General features: G+C 37.8%; 1 pseudogene; it reads right to left on the bottom strand.

Annotated features, from left to right (window-relative positions):
• Positions 1-7,339: 7,339 nt before the first annotated feature.
• LOC129677725 (tubulin alpha-1A chain-like) lies at positions 7,340-11,235 on the bottom strand (annotated as a pseudogene).
• Between the last annotated feature and the right edge of the window lie 7,025 nt (positions 11,236-18,260).

Genomic DNA, 18,260 nt, shown 5'->3' with positions numbered 1-18,260 from the left:
AAGGGCATTTACACCCAGAATAGGTAAGGAATTATACAGAGAGATGTCAATCTAGTGAGATAACCAAGGCTCCTGCAGTTCTTGTTCCTGTACTCGAATAAGATGCCTGAGTTTCCCACAACTACCCCCTCATAAAGCACAGACATTAATCCTAACAATGTTCTCAGAATCCAGACAGCAAGGAGATGAATCTTGCTAATGAAAGGATTCCAGCAGCTTTAGGCATGGTGACAGTCTAACACTAATCTCCTGAGATAGCTATTTCATGTCTGATACTATGTTTCTTTTATGTCTAGGCAGTCTTTCATTGGAGTATTGAAGACATTTTCTCTCCTTTTGTTCTCTGTAACACATTACTTTATAATTGTAAGGTCCAGTCTACTATCTACAAGGACTTGTAGACCATCTCAATATATTTTATCTACTATTTAAAAGAACAACATAATATATGGAATCCAAATCCAGAAGCCCATTTGAAGGGCTATAGTAAGTTGGGTGATTGTTTCCATCATTCTTTCCTGGAAAGAATACCTGAAATAGACTTTTTTTAAAATATATTACACATAAAGAGATACATTTTATCAACTAATATATTTTTAATCAGGTCACAATAAAATTCTGAAGTGCATCCTAGATCTCAGGAACCTTAATTAGATAAGTTAACAAAGGTGTCTAATTCACAGCCTGTAATATTTTTGAGGAAATGAAAACACACCACAGCAATTACTTGCAAAGGTAGGCCCTCAACTTCCTGATAAATATCTCTATGGCTTAGATCAGCATATGACTGATTTAATGTGTTCGCCAAGATTTGATTTTTCCTACCTTGTTTCAAAATTAACATTATGTTTTTTTATTAGCTGATGCACCAATATGTGTAAAATCCTACAAACTAAATTCATAGGCTAACTTTCACTTCGATATTTTTTTCTTTTAACATTTTGACATGAGTTATTGCTGTCCTATATTATAACAGTTTCACATGACATAGAGAAGAATTCAGGTCAGGGATGGAGCAGAAATGTTTAAAAATAAGTGATTGCTTGGCTGTTCAATTTGCAGAATATAGTTACAACGAAAAGAAAGTGGCTGCAGCAAGGGGAATATTGCTTGATCAAACAAGCTTCTAGAAAGCTCCATTCAGACATGAACATCAGTGTTCCATTCAGAAAAAAAAATTAAAATGCACAATAGAAAAAGTATTACAAAGTAAGATGGAAGATAAATCATATGCCTCAAGACTTTTACATTGAGTTTCACTTCAATGTGGCATTTAATATCCTAAAATCATGGGTATTTTATTATCAAAGATGGTTCCCTGGAAACAACCCAAATGTCCCTCAACTTAGGAATGGATACAGAAATCATGGTACATTGACATAATGGAATACTACTCAGCAATTAAAAACAAGGAAATCATGAAATTTGAAAACAAATGGTGGTATCTAGAAAAGATCATCCAGAAGCAGAAAGTCCCAGAAGCAGAAAGACACACATGGTACATATATTCACTTATAAGTGGATATTAGACAGATAATATAGGATAAACATACTAAATTCTGTACACCTAAAGAAGCTAATCAAGAAGGAGAACCCTGGGTAAGATGATCAGTCCTCACTCAGAAAGGCAAACAGGACAGACATTGGAAGAAGGAGAAAAAAAGAAATAGGACAGAAGCCTACCACAGATGGCCTCTCAAAGACTCTACCCAGCAAGGTATCAAAGCATATGCTGAGACTTATAGCCAAACTTTGGACAGAGTACAAGGAATCTTATAAAAGAAGGGATAGAAAGACCTGGAGGGGACAGAAGCTCCATAAGGAGAGTAAAAGAACCAAAAAATCTGGGCACAATGGTCTTTTCTGAGACTGATACTCCAATCAAGGACCATGGAGATAACCTAGAACCCATGCACAGAAGTAGCCCTTCGCAACTCAGTGTCCAAGTGGGTACCCTAGTAATGGAAACAGGGACTGTCTCTGACATGAACTCAGTGTCTGGCTCTTAGATCACCTCCCCCTGATGGGGGAGCAGCCTTACCAGTCCACAGAGGAAGACAATGCAGCCAGTCTTGATGAGACTTGATAGGCTAGGGCCAGATGGAAGGGGAGGAGGACTTAGAGAGGGACATGGGAGGAGATGAGGGAGGGAGCATGGGATTGGAAGGGGATGAAGGAGGGGACTACAGCTGTGATACAAAGTGAATAAACTATAATTCATAAAAAATAAATAAACTTAAAAAAAGATAGTTCCCATGTATGACCATGTGGCTTGACATAGAAAGTTTCATCTGCATATTGGTACAAACAGATACGCACTTAGTAGCAAGCAGACTTCAGATTGTAATGTTTTTTGTTTGTTTGTTTTTCCCAGCTAGCAATTTTTATTAAGTAGGACCTTTATTCAAGTTAGATTCGGTTTTCATAGTCATTTACATTGTCACAAGGACAAGTGAGTCTTGGCTTGCATATATGAGTTGGCACCCTCAAGCCATGCACTGAGTGGTGAAAACTTAATGTGACTGTGAAATTCTGAAGTGATGCACTGAGAAATTAATGGGAATAGGTCATTAGGGAAGAGACTGGTTATTAAATCCTGATGACCTAGGAGTGATGCATGAGTATTCTACCATAATGTGAGGCTGTCCTGTGGAATACTCTGCAGAGTCACAGCCATGACAGGGATCAATACCCTAAACTAAGTGAACTTTTTTTCACGTACAGTGCCCTAGTTTGGGTGGTAGGTTATAATAATAGAAACACGCAGCTGATAACATCCTGCCATATTGTTAACTGGCTATATTAAGTAAATTAGGTAAATCTTCCTTTCTTCCTTCTACTCATGTTCACTTCATCCACCTACACCCAACTCCAAAAATTCAACACCAGCTACCAACCAATACTTCATCCCATGAACCTGTTAGGTAAAGTTTATATTCAAACCTTAAGAAGATTCTTAGAAAAACTTGACACATATAATGAACAGTAAGGAAATGGTTATATGTTTTGTAAGCTCAAAATAAAAATTCAGTTTTGCCTCAACTGAGAGAGATGTAAGGACAACACTAGAACCTCCAGTAACTAATGAAATAAAAATTGCATGTACTCAATGCAATTTGTTTATTAATTCACTGATTGACGGTTAATTAAACATCATATGGCAAATGTTTCATTTCTGCTCTAATTACTGTTTTAAGAAATTCTCTGTTTCAAGTGTTACACAGACTACATATGAGTTATAAACTTTCAAATTCATTTTTAGGTGTAATCATGAAAATTAATTGCTGGTATCCAGCTCTGGCTGGCTTCAGAACCCAAAGGAGGAAGTGTGGAATTAGCAAAAGAATACTTGGACTAAGAGGTACAGTTCACATACTCTGGCACTGAGACAACTCAGGTCACCTTTTCTTCACAGCTGATAACATGTGCCATAATGTACACACTGGACCTTTTCCTTCCTTCTCCTCCTCAACCCCAGAGATTCCCTGTTAACTCATGAACTGTAATAGGAAAGAGGAAACATGGCTTCAGTAAGCAGTTAGTATCTAACATAACACATTGCTACATAACAAAGTGACAATGGTTGGCAGCAATTTTGGTTACAATATAGGGAGGCAATAAGCTACATACTCAGAAAGTTCTGATTTACTTATTGGCATGGAACATCTCCCCACATCCTAATCAGAAGATCTAATTCCTGTAATGTCCAAAGCTTTCAGCAAATTAGTACCCTGAGTCAGTTCATCACTCTTGCTTGGTTCGTCTCTCAATGTGCCCATTAAGTCTTGAAACTAACAATCCACCAGTTTCTTCCTAAACTGTTGAGATGGTCTAGTTGTTTGGAACATTTTGGTAGGCAAATTGTTGTCAGAACCAAGCTCTTTCCTGGAAAGAACATTTAGATATGAACTGATGTATCAAGACCAGGCCCTTTCGTCGACTCAACACCTTATCACTATTAGCAAGCAGAGGAGTGGTGATCTTTACCATTCCCACAATCCACAGGGAAAAAGTAAAAACAAAAACAAACCAAGAAACAAACAAACAAAAAAAACAACAGTGAATCATGGCCTGATGCTTCTTTTTCTGATTCTGGGAAACTTCTGTCACAGACAAAGTGAAAGTAAAAACTGCCAGTAGCAAACCAAAAACCCAAATGCAAGGCAGAAGAGAACAAAGGCCAGGAGAGTCTTCATGAATATCCCCACAGGTCTTTCTCATGTGGTGACCCAATACCTCTGGCCTTGCCATAAGGACAGCTGCCTGCATTGCAATCAAGCACCATTTCCAAAAGAGGCTTAGCCACTGCCAATTAATATTACTGGTTCTTTCAAAGCATTAAATAATTAAAACTTCTGTTAAGCACTGTATTCTATTTCACGGTCAGAGTTATTTGCGACTATTGTAGGATGCCCTTGGCCAACAACTCAAATGAACTTAGTCATGAGCCATGCCACTGAAAGCCTAGCTGGGCTTCAAGAGATGGTCAGTTTAGACTACATATTTCCCATTAAGATCACCTTCATACATTTTAGGAACTTTCTTTTTTATTAGGTTTTCAAACCACCCCCAAATGGCCCCAATCCCATCCATTGCTCCCCACACTCACTGTACCCTATATCTCCCCAATCTAATACCTCCACTTGTGTCTCCACTTGTCTGCAGTTAGTCTGTAGAATATATTCAGTTTTTCTGACCCCAGGAAGAGCCATGTTTTTCCATTAGACTTCCCTCTTTTACTAACCTCCCTGGGTTTACCAATTATAGCTTGGTTATAATTTACTTAAGGGCTAATATCCACTTACTAATGAATATATACCATATCTATCTTTCTGGGTCAGAGTTAACTCATCAGCATGACATTTTCTAGTTCCACCTTCAGGTTTGCAACATTCATGATGTCATTGTTCTTTAAATGAGTACTACTCCATTCTGTAAATGTACCCCATTTTCTTTATTTTTTTTCTCCTGGTGAGGGACATCTAGCTTCTTTCCAGTTTCTGGCTGTTATGAATAAAACCACAGTGAACATGTTTGAACATATGTCCTTTTGGCAGGATGGAATGTCTTGTGGGTATATTTCCAAGAGTGGTATAGCTGTGTCCAGAGGTAGACTGATTCCCAACTTTCAGAGGAACCACCATATTGATTTACAAAGCAGTTTTACAAGCTTGAACACTCACCAACAACAAAAGAATGTTCTTCTTGCCCCACATCCTGGCCAGCATGAGCTGTGTCACTTGTCTTTCCATCCTGTCCATTCTGACAAGACTATGATAGAATCTCAAAGTACTTTTGATTTGCATTTCCCTAATGGCTAAGGATGTGGTCTATTTCTCTTAGTGTTTCTAAGCCATTTGGGATTCCTCTATGAAAAATTATCTGTTTAGGTCTATTACCTATTTTTTAAAATAGATTATTTGGTTCTGAGATATCAGGTTTCTTGAGTTCTTCATATATTTTGCGTATTAGTCCTCTATTGGCTGTGGTGTTGGTAAAAGGAAAAAAAATCCCACTTTGTTTAATTGATGCTGTCCTTTGTCTTACATAAGCTCTTCAGTTTCATGAGGTCCCATTTATTAATTATTGATCTTAGTCCCAGCACTATCATTTTTCTTTTCAGGAAGTCTTTGTGCCAGTGAGTTCAAGGCTGTTCCCAGCTTTCTTCTATCAGGTTCAGTGTGTCTCTTTTTTTTTGTTGAAGAGTTGATCTACTTGTACCTATGTGTTATGCAGAGGATATAAGTATGGATCTATTTGCATTCTTCTACATGCAGGCATTTAGTTTGAACAGCAGAATTTGTTATGATGCTATAGTTTTTCAGTGTATATTTCTGGTTTCTTCATAAAAATCAGGTGTTCATATAGGTTTGGGTTTATACTTTGGTCAAATCAAATGCAGAAAAGGATAGAGGAGACAATGTCTAGAACTCATAGAAAGCTAGAAAAATTATTTCAAATCATTCTACACATTTAGTGACTGCAATACAGAGGTAAATACCTCATTAAGTTCATTTTGCTCCTCAGTCATGCCATGTTCTGTAGTTCAATCACAGCAGTAGACATTTTTATTTATGTTTGTCCCTCCCCTGCAAATGACATTCCTTAAATTCCCACAGAACAGAAAGTCTTTTAAATATCACAAATTTCCTCATAATTGTGTGTCATTGAATGTCTAATGTTGGTTTTCAATGGCTATTGTCTTTATAGCACTTTATAGTAAAGCAGAGTGTTAGAAAGTAGAGCTGTTAAATGGCTTTAAAACAAACAGAAAGAAGTGAAGTAGCCCACTTGTCCACAAGGGTGATAGATAGCATAGCAGGTGAAAGTGTAAGTCTGACAATTTTAAACCACATTGTAGAAAACCTGAAGACTCCTAAAGTGCATTTTGGGAATTGAACTGAAAAGATGGCACATTAACTCTGAGAAATGAACAGGCAGTCTTAATTCAGCAGGTGGCAACTGTCAAGACTTTGTCACATTTCGCCATTACTGAGATCTCTTCAAGGGATGCACAGGGTCTGTATCCATCTAGACCAAGTGGTCATGCAAATGGCCCACTTAATTTGAGGCAGGAAACTCCATCCTCACTCTGGTGATATAGGAAATTTGAAGAAACATAAGTATCCTTGTGTGCACTAATCAGAGCTCTGGTTGTTGTCTGAGCACTTAAGAGTCCTTCCAGCTCTAACAAGCTTTAACACTTTTTCCTTTGTTATTTGCCTGGCTGGCTCTATATTAGCAGATCTTTTGCCAGCATTATAAAGGCCTGATACAGCAGGATGAAACTCCCATAGTTGTGGTAAAAGTCCACCTGGGGTGGCTTCAAGGGCTATGTCATCATTCATTTATGGTGCTCTACCTGCCATAACAATAATAAAATCTCTTAACACTTATTTTTTAGGAGAGGAATTCAGCAAAAGTGAAACACTGGTGGAATTGGGTTTTATCTTGAATCCCTGGAATAAAATGGTTTAGTAACGATTTTCTCTTTAGTAAAGACAGTTGTAATCAATGTATATATTTAGAGAAGTTTATAGATAATTAATTGGCTATAGAGAGCAGGGATGTACACAAAGGTTAAAGTTATTACAATTGATTAAGCAGACAAAGCTACAGTTGTTTCATTTTGCCTCGAAACTCTTGTCATTCATTGCTTAAGGTTTACAGATGTGCAGTCATAAAGGCAGCTGTATAGAGTATTCACTAAGTAAATATGTCACAGTAGAATATCTAAAAGCAAGTTGTATGTCTGACCCAATTGTAAGGAACTGGTCTCTAAGTAACATTGCAGATGGAAAGTGTGTGGAAGTTTGAATGAGAAACATATCCCTTAGCCTCAAGCAAATGAACACTTAGTCCCTAGTTTTTGGTACTGCTTTTGAAGGTTTGTGGTGTAGGTTTACTGAAGGAAGATTGTCAATGGCAGTGGACTTAGCGATTGGAAGCATTGTATCAGTCCCATTTTGCTCTTTCTGCTACATATCTGAGAATCGTATTAAAAGAGAAAAAAAACCATATATATATATATATATACACACATATATATATACATATATATACATGTATATATATGTATATATACATATATATACATGTATATATACATATATATACGTATATATATACATATATATATGTATATATATGTATATATACGTATATATATGTATATATATACATGTATATATATGTATATATATACATGTATATATATATCTTATATATATATCTGCTTATATCTGCTTATCTAGGCAGATATATATATATGTATATATATACATATATATACATATATATACATGTATATATACATATATACGTATATATGTATATATACATATATATGTATATATGTATATATATGTATACATATATATACATGTATATATATATCTTATATATATATCTGCTTATCTAGGCAGATATATGTATATATATATATACATATATATACATGTATATATATATATATATATATATATATATATATATATACATATCTGCCTAGATAAGCAATTTGGAGTGGGACAATGGGAGCTGAGAATACAAATAAAACAATAAAAATAAAAAAAAAAACAGATTTCTAATGCCTCACCAAATCTCAGGTCTGTAGAGATGACTCAGTAGTTAAGTAATTGCTGACCTTTCAGAGGACCTGAGTTCAGATACCAGAAGTCATAACCAGGTAAACCACAACTACTTGTAACTCTAGCTCTGTGAGAAGTGATGCCCTCTATTGACATTGGTGGGTACTGACATTCACATACACACAGACACACAAACACATACACACAAATATATACATTTTAAAACAATGACTAACCAAATCAATTGTTTAGGGGAAAGAATCATAAATCTAAGAATTGCTAAGACATTTTTCAGATTTCTTCTGTATACGGTTTGTATCTTGAAGCCAATGTTAAGCTGTATGAATGGTTGCTATATCAACAGTGTGTGAATTAGTCTTACACTCACACATCTTTGGGCACTTCTCATTTTGACAAATGGCTACGTTCACATAGACGTCTGAAAGATAACCTCAATGACTTCAGAAAAATACACTAAGTCTGGAAAGAGCTCTGTCTGGCTTTTATTCCAGTGTCTGCCCAGCACACTAAGGAAATTCTGATCAAATAAGCTTTATAGAGGCAGAGGAGTATGATAAATTGCTACAACACAGCTTGACTAATTGCTCAGTAAACTTGAAATTCTATTGCCAACACTGTTGAATTTGAGCCAACTTGACATTGCTGCCTGTTTCCATGACAATTGGCAGCTCATACTACACACAACTCACAGAAAGTGAGTGTAAATACTTAAGAAGAATTTATTAAGCACTTTTCCATAGTTCATGTATTTTCATATACAAAGTCAAGATGTATACTACATATTAAATCAAGCTATTAAAAGATATTCTGACGGTTTAAAAGATATCATCCTAGTTATTTTCTGTTTCTGTAGAATAAACCCTGAGAAGAAACTTGGACACGAGATGATTTATTGACCTTATTGTGAGAAACCAGGGAAGAAGTTTAATCATGAACCTGGAGGTATAAGCTAAAGCAGAGACCATTGGAAAATGCTACTGATAGGCTTACTTCCCGCCCTCCTGGGTACTCATTTAGCCTTTTGATACAGCACAGACCATCTGCCTAGGCATAGTGCTCCCCACAGTGAGCTGGGCCTGCCATGTTAGGAATCAAATTTCAATAAAATAATAGAAAAGCTAAAAGTGATGCATAAATAAGACAAAACAGAAAATATAAGATATTTAATCATGTTTCTTGGACTGAAAACTTGAAGGCTGGGCATAGAAAATTTTATTATAATAATGTGAGAACGCCTAGTTATAAGGTGCCAATATATCGTCCGGTGCCATAGTAATTGCTGTGACTCCTCACAGGAAGCTTTCACTGTGTTCTTACAGTCTCCACACTAGACCTGGGGAGTATAAATCTTTCTGCTCACCTGCTCACACTTCCTCTCTCTTTTACACGTTTAACATATTATTTATGAATAGTCCTCATTCAAGATGTGGCCAATTAGAATATTTCCAATGTTGGGGAGATAACCATGCTTAGTTACAGAAATAAACTAGAAAAAATCTAGTTTTGAAATGTTTAATTGAATAAAAATAAAGTTTTATAATATCTTTTCCTCAAATTGAAGAAATCTGTGAGGAAATGAACAGAGTAGTGTGTGGTGGAAAGAATTAAAATGCATTCCTCATTCGTATATGTGATATTCTGAAATAATAAAGCATATACTTTTAAAAATTCAATTTCTAATTTTCTTTTTTGTTCCTTAAAGCTTTTTACTCTGAGACATCATGAAAAAAACCTTACAGGCACACATTGAGAAGACATGATTGTAGAATAAATAACATAATTAGTAGCATCAATACCTGTCAGCTTAATGGTAAAGCTGAGTCTTGGGAGTTTGACATGATACAGAGGCTCATATCCTTCTCCAGGGCAGCCATGTCCTCACAGGCCTCAGAGCTTTCCCTCCTCCATACTTTCACACACATACCAGTGCACAAAGGCAAGCTTGGCATACATCAGGTCACACTTATGATCCAGGCAAGCCCAGGCCTCAGCAATGGTCATAGTGTGGCTTAGCATGCACGCAACTCTCTAGACCAGTACCACAGCAGGAGGCCAGTAATTAATGCTATCCTTGAAGCTAGTGGGATACCAGTCACAAATTGGATAGTAAGCTTGGTTTTGATGGTGGCAATAACAACACTGACGTCTTTGGGGACTATATCACCTCAGTACAGCAGGAAGCAAGACATGTATTTACCATGGGGAGGGTCACATTTCACCATGAGGCTGGCTGGCTCAAAGCAGGCATTGGTGATCTCTACTACAGAAAGCTGCTTATGGTAGGCCTTCTCAGCAGAGATGACAGGGGCATATGTTGCCAGAAAGAAGTGGCTGTGAGGGTAGGGCACCAGATTGGTCTGGAATTGTGTCATGTCAACATTCAGGGCCCCATCAAATCTGAGGGAAGCAGTGAGGGAAAACACAATCTGTCTAATAAGGTGGTTAAGGTTAGTGTAGGTTGGGTGCTCAATGTCAAGTTTTGTACCAGAGTTGTCATAGATGGCCTCATTGTCTACCATGAAGGCACAATCAGAGTGCTCCAAGATAGTGTGGGTGGTGAGGATGGAGTTGTAGGGCTAAACCACAGAAGCGAAAACCTGCAGGGAGGAGGTGGGGTAAATGGAAAACTGCAGCTTGGACTTCTTCCCATAGTTAACAGAGAACCCCTCCATCAGCAGGGAGGTGAAGCCAGAGCCAGTTCCTCTGTCAAGGCTTTGAAAAACCAAGAAGCCCTGAAGACCTGTGCACTGGTCAGCCTCTTACAAATTCTGTCCAAGACAAGGTCAATGATCTCCTTGTCAGTGTTGTAGTGGTGTAGTTTTTGGAAGCATCTTCCTTGCCTGTGATGAGCTGCTCAGGGTGGAAGAGGTAGCGTAGGTACCAGTGCGAACCTCATCAATAACTGGACTCCAGGTCTACGAACACTGCAGAGGCACATGCATGAGAGTGCTGGTCCACTGAAGAAGGTGTTGAAAGACTCCTAACCTCCTCCAATGGTCTTGTCACTTGCCATCTTGCCATTAGGCTGGATGTCATGTTCCAGGCAGTAGAGCTCCCAGCAGGTGTAGCTGATCTAGACAGCAGCCTGGACCATGTGGATGGAGAAGGACTCACGCATGGCATGGTAGCTATGGGTTAGAAGATGAGGGTAAGAGAAGCAGGCACCAGTCCCTGTTACCATTCCTGACAGCTGAGAGTCGAGGCAAGTAATGCAATCCAATTTCTAATTTTCAAAACAAGTTACCTACTAATCATATACTGATGTTTTATATGTATAATAAATGAAAATTTTATCTATTAATAAAATTCTATATCTTCTTTTAATTTAAAAATTAGGATATTTTTACTTTTCTTGTCAATTACAATGACTACAATCATAGATACATATATACATATGTAAAACGGACAGAGATGTCATCCATGTCTTGTTCCTGATCTCAGAAAGAAATCATTGTATTACTTAATTTTTTTTCAATGAAATTGTTTTATTCAGTTTGAAATGAAAGTATTTACTAAAGGCACGGTAGACTGAAGGGGTTTTATGATTAAATGTGTATGACTGCATTAATATTTTGCAGTGACGTGTATTTCTCTGTGATGATAGTTAAATTCATCACTTTTATAACTAAGTTAACTATCTTTAATGCTAAAATATTTTTACTTTTTTATTAATTACACTTTATTCACTGTGTATCCCCCCCATAAGCCCCTCCTTTGTCCCCTCAGTTTCCCACCCGACCTCCCCCTTCTTAATGCATGCCCCTCCCCAAGTCCACTAATAGGGGAAATACTCCTTTCTTCCTTCTGATCTTAGTCTATCACTTCACATCAGGAGTGGCTGCATTGTCATAATCTGTGGCCTGGTAAGCCTGTTTCCCCCTCAGGGGGTTGTGATCAAAGACCAGGCCAATCAGATTATGTCAGAGGCAGTCCCTCTTCCCATTACTATGTAACCCACTTGGACACTGAAATGCCATGGGCTACATCTGTGCAGGGGTTTTAGGTTATATCCATGTGTGGTACTTGGTTGGAGTATGAGTCTCTGGAAAGACCCCTGTGTTCAACTTTTCTGGTTCTGTTGCTCTCCTTGTGCGGTTCCTGTCCTCTCAAGATCTTACTATTTCCCCCTTCTTACATAAGATTCCATGCACTCTGCCCAACAGTTGGCCATAAGTCTCAGCATCTGGTTTGATAGTCTGCAGGGCAGAGCCTTTCAGAGGCCCTCTATGGCAGGTTCCTAGGTTGTTTCCTGTTTTCTTCTTCTTCTGATGTCCATCCTCTTTGCCTTTCGAGATGGGGATTGAGTGTTTTAGTCAGGGTCCTCTCTCTTGATTAGTTTCCTTAAATGTACAGATTTTAGTAGGTTGACCCTATGTTATATGTCTATATGAGTGAGTATATACCGTTTGTGTCTTCTGGGACAGCTCACTCAGGATGATCCTTTCTAGATCCCACCTTTTACCTGCAAATTTCATGATTTCCTTATTTTTCACTGCTGATTAATACTCCATTGTGTAGATGTACCACAATTTCTGCATCCATTCTTCAGTTGAGGGGCAACTGGGCTGTTTCCAGCTTCTGGCTATTACAAATAAGGCTGCTACAAACATGGTTGAGCAAATGTCCTTATTGTGTACTTGAGCCTCTTTGGATATATGTCTAAGAGTGGTATAGCTGGATCCTGAGGAAGCGTTATTCCTAGTTGTCTGAGAAAGCAACAGATTGATTTCCAGAGTGGTTGTACAAGTTTACATTCCCACCAGCAGTGGAGGAGGGTTCCCCTTTCTCCACAACCTCTCCAGCATGTGTTGTCACTTGAATTTTTCATCTTGGCCATTCTGATGGGTGTAAAGTGAAATCTGAGGGTCATTTTGATTTGCATTTCCCTAATGGCTAATAATGTTGAGCATTTCTTTAAGTGTTTCTCTGCCATTCGATATTCCTCTATTGAGAATTCTCTGTTTAGTTCTGTTCCCCATTTTTTAATTGGATTACTTGCATTACTGCTTTTCAGCTTCTTTTCTTCTTTATATATACTGGATATTAACCCTCTGTCAGATAAAGGGTTTGTGAATTTTCTTTCCCAATCTGTAGGCAGTTGTTTTGTTTTGATGACGGTGTCCTTTGCTTTACAGAAGCTTTTCAGTTTTATGACGTACATTTATTGATAGTTTCTCTTAGAGCCTGTGCTGTTGGTGTTCTGTTCAGGAAGTTTTCTCCTGTGCCAATGAGTTCTAGGGTCTTTTGCACTTTTTCTTCTAACCGGTTTAATGTGCCTAGTTTTATGTTGAGGTCTTTGATCCACTTGGACTTCAGTTTTGTGCAGTGTGATAAGTATGGATCTATTTTCATTTTTCTACATGTAGACATCCAGTTGGACCAGCACCATTTGTTGAAGATGCTGTCTTTTTTCCATTGTATGGTTTTGGCATCTTTGTCAAAAATCAGGTGTCCATAAGAGTGTGGGTTTATTTCTGGGTCTTCTGTTCAGTTCCACTGATCCACCATTCTGTTTCTCTGCCAGTACCATTCAATTTTTATAACTGTTGCTCTATAGTACAGCTTGAGATCAGGGATGGAGATACCTCCAGAAGATCTTTTGTTGTACAGGATTGTTTTAGCAATTCTGGGTTTCTTGTTATTCCATACGAAGTTGAGAATTTTTCTTTCCAGGTCTGAAAAGAATTGTGTTGGCAATTTGATGGGAATTGCATTAAAATGTAGATTGCTTTTGGTAAGATGGCCATTTTTACTATGTTAATCCTGCCAAGCCATGAGCATGGGAGATCTTTCCTTCTTCTCATATCTTCCTCTAATTCTTTCTTCAGAGACTTGAAATTTTTTTCCTACAAGTCTTTGACTTGCTTGGTTAGGGTTACACCAAGGTACTTTATATCTTTTGTGGCTATTGTGAAGGGTGTTGTTTCCCTAATTTCTTTCTCAGCCCTTTTGTCTTTTGTATACAGGAGGGCTACTGATTTTTTTTTTTTGAGTTAATTTTGTATCTGGTCACTTTGCTGAGGTGTTTATCAGCTGTAGGAGTTCCTTGTAGAGTTTTTGGGGTCACTCACCTATTCTATCATATCATTTGCAAATAGTGATACTTTGACTTCTTCCTTTCCAATTTGTATCCCCTTGATCTACTTCAACTGTCTTATTGCTCTAGCAAGGAATTTCAGATCTATGTTGAAGAGATATGGAGAGAGTGGGCAGCCTTGTCTTGTCCCTGATTTCAGTGGGATTGCTTTAATTTTCTCTCCGTTCAGTTTAATGTTGGCTATAGGCTTGCTGTATATTGCCTTTACTATATTTAGGTAAGTGCCTTATATCCCTGATCTCTCCAAGACTTTAAACATGAATGGATGTTGGATTTTGTCAAATCCTAGATGCTTTTTCAGCATCTAGGGAGATTCTCATTTTTTTCTTTCAGTTTCTTAATATGGTGGATCACATTGATGGATTTCCATATATTGAATCACCCGTGCATACTTGAGATGAAGCTTTCTTGGTCATAGTGGATGATATCTTTGATGTGTTCTTGGATTCGTTTTGCAAGTATTTTGTTGATTATTTTTGCATTAATGTTCATAAAGGAGATTGGCCTGAAATTCTCTTTCTTTGTTGGGTCTTTGTGAGGTTTAGGTCCCAAGGTGATTGTGGCTTCATAGAATGAGTTTGGTAATGTTCCTTCTCTGTCTATTTCATGGAATAGTTTGAAGAGAACTGTAATTACCTTTTCTTTGAAGGTCTGGTAGAATTCTGCACTGAAACCATCTGGGCTTGTTTTGGATGGGAGACTTTCGATGAATGCTTCTATTTCCTTGGAGTATATAGGACTATTTAATTGATTTACCTGGTCCTGATTCAGCTTTGGTAAGTTGAATCAATCAAGAAAATTGTCCATTTCGTTTAGATTTTCAAATTTTGTGACATATAGACTTTTGAAGTAAGTCCTAATGATTGTTTGGATTTCCTCAGTGTCTGTCTTTGTGTTCCTCTTTTCAATTCTGATTTTTTTTATTTGGATGGTGTCTCTCTGCCTTTTAGTTAGCTTGGCTAAATCTTGTTGATTTTCCCAAAGAACCAGCTCTTGGTTTCCTTGATTCTTTGAATTGTTTTATTTGTTTCTAATTGATTGTTTTCAGCCCTGAGTTTGATTATTTCCAGCCGTCTACTCCTTTTTGGTGTGTCTGCTTCTTCTTTTTCTAGGGTTTTTAAGTGAGCCATTAAGTTGCTTGAATGAGCTCTTTCAAATTTCTTCTTGAAGGCACTTATTGCTATGAACTTTCCTCTTAACACTGTTTTCATTGTGTCCCACAAGTTTGGGTTGTGTCTTCATTTTCATTGAGTTCTAGAAAGACTTTACTTTCTTTATTTCTTCCCTGACCCAGCTGTCATTTAGTAGCAAGTTGTTCAGTTTCCATGTGTGTGTAGGTTTTTTGCTATTTCTGATGCTGTTAAGGTCCAACTTTATTCCATGGTGATCAGACAGGATTCAAGGCATTATTTCAATTTTCTTGTATCTATTGAGGGTCGCTTTTTTACCAACAATATGGTCTATTTTGGAGAACGTTCCATGAGGTGCTGAGAAGAAGGTAAATTCTTTTGTGTTTGGGTGTAAGGTTCTGTAAATGTCTGTTAGGTCCATTTGATTCATGACCTCTGGTAGAGACATTATTTCTTTGTTTAATTTTTGTTTTCTTGACCTGTCCTTTGTTGAGTGTTGAGTGTTGAAGTGTTTCACTATTAATGTGTGGAGATCTATGTGTGGTTTAAGTTTTATCAATGTTTCTTTTACAAATGTGAGTGCCCTTGTATTTGAGGCATAGATGTTCAGTATTGTGATGTCTTCTTGTTGGAATTTTCCCTTGATGAGTATGAAGTGTCCTTCCCCATCTCTTTTTATTAATTTTAGTTGAAAATCTATTTTATCAGATATTAGAATGGCTACTCCTGCTTGCTTCTTGGGTCCATTTGCTTGGAAAGCCGTCTTCCAACCCTTTACTCTCAGGTAATGTCTATCTTTGTGACTTATATGTGTTTCTTGTATGCAAAAAAATTGCTGAATTTTGTTTATGCATCCATTCTGTTAGTCTGTGTCTTTTTATTAGAGAATTGAGTCCATTGATGTTGGGAGAGATTAATGACCAGTGGCTGTTAGCTCCTTTGATTTTGATGTTGGCTGTGGTCATACAGTTGTGTGCTTGGTTCCTTTTTGTTTTACTGTAGTGAGGTTAATTCTTTCCTGTGTTTTCTTGAAAGTAGGTAGTTTTCTTGGGTTGTATTTCCCCTTCTACTGTCTTCTGTAATGCTGGATTTGTGTGTAGGTATTTTTGAAATTCTTTTTTGTCTTTGAATATCTCTTTTTCTCCATCTATGAGGACTGAGAGTTTTGCTGGGTATAGTAGTCTGGGCTGACATCTGTGTTTTCTTAGGGTCTGTATGATATCCTTCCAGGCCCTTCTGGCTTTCATAGTCTTTGTTGAAAATTTAGGTGTGATTCTAATGGGTTTGCTATTACACGTTACTTGGCCTTTTTTCCTTGCAACTATTAGTATTTTTTCTTTGTTCTGTATACTTACTGTTTTGATTATTATGTGGCAGGAAGATTTTCTTTTCTGGTCTAATTTATTGGGCGTTCTCTAGAGCTTTTGTATTCTTATTGGCGTCTCCTTTAATTTGGGGAAATTTTCTTCAATGACTTTGTTGAAAATATTTTCTGGGCCTTGGAGCAGGGAATCTTCTTTTTCCTCTATTCCTATTATTTTTAGGTTTTGTCTTTTTATGTTGTTTTGAATTTCTTGGAAGAAATGTGTCAGTAATTTCTTAGATTTAACATTTTCTTTGACAGATACATCTATTTCTTCTACATCTATCTACATGGAAGATACATGTATCTTCCACACCTGAGATTCTTTCTTCCATCTCTTATAATTTATTGGTTATACTAACCTCTGTATTTCCTGTTTTCTTCCCTAATTTCTTTCTCTCCACAATTTCCTCCATTTGTGTTTTCTTTAATTTTTCCAATTCTATCTTCAGATCTTGAGCTGTTTTGTTGATGTCCTTCACCTGTCTGAATGTATTTTCCTGTTTTTCCTCAATTCCTTCAGCTGTTTGTTTGAACAATCTTCTGTTTCTGTTATTTCATTCAGTGATTTAAGCATTTCCTCTCTAAAGGCCACAAACTGTTTGGCTGCACCTTCCCGTATTACTTTACAGATGGCCATAATCTGTTTGTTTTTATCTTCCTCTATTTCTTTATGGATGGTCATAATCTGTTTGAGTTCATCTTCCTCTAGGTCTTTACGCATTCTATTTGTTTTCTGTGTTATCTTCTTCATGAGCATAGATGTTAGGTCATCTTGAATTTCAATTATGCTAGGGTGTCCAGGGCCATTTTTCTCTGTCTTTTGTTGGTTGAGCTTTTACACTGTCCTCTACCCATTGGGCTATCTTAGTTGTTACTTGTTAGTTTGTGGTGGTTTCTGGAATCCTGTGGTGGACAGAATCCTCTTGGTAGAAAGATGTTTTTTCCTGAAGGAAGCCTTCTCAGCTTTTTGGGTATAGTCACTGGATGGCTGCTGTTTTTCAGGAGTTGCCGCTGCCCCACCTCAGGCACAGAGACCTGAATGGTAACTATGGTCCTTGTTAGTCAAGAGGGCTCTGCTCTCACCAGGAGAAGTCCTGAAGACAGCTGCCCTGCTTCTGGGTTTCTTGCTGTAAATTTAGTGATCTGCTGCTATAACCTGTGTGTCCTGTGGTTTGGTTAGTTTTGTTAGGGATAACTGGTTGCCCTTTGAATCAGTATCAGGAGGTTGATCTCCAGGATTCCTGGCTTTTGTAGGTCTGAGGTTGGGCCTCTGTGTCCCAGTACCCAAGCAGTAATCTGTGGCAGGTGGATACCACTATCCTGATAACAGCAGGCTATCTGGTGCACAGCATGTCCCTGGGTTGGGCGGGTCTGCCGGCCCTTTGCCAGTGATATACTGGGTGTCCTAAGTCCATCCCCTTTGCTTTGTTCCCTGTGAGGATTTCTACCAACAGTGACTCCTAGTCTTTGGTGCCCTGGGACACACAACTCTGTTTGTGCCAGAAAGCTGGGCATGCAGCAACTGTCTGTGCCCGTGGTTGGAGCCAAGTTCAGTG

Source organism: Psammomys obesus, unplaced genomic scaffold, assembly GCF_907164565.1.
Source record: "Psammomys obesus unplaced genomic scaffold, mPsaObe1.curated_primary_1811, whole genome shotgun sequence".
Taxonomy (NCBI): Eukaryota; Metazoa; Chordata; class Mammalia; order Rodentia; family Muridae; genus Psammomys; species Psammomys obesus.
This window is presented reverse-complemented; position numbering and strand designations above follow the sequence as displayed.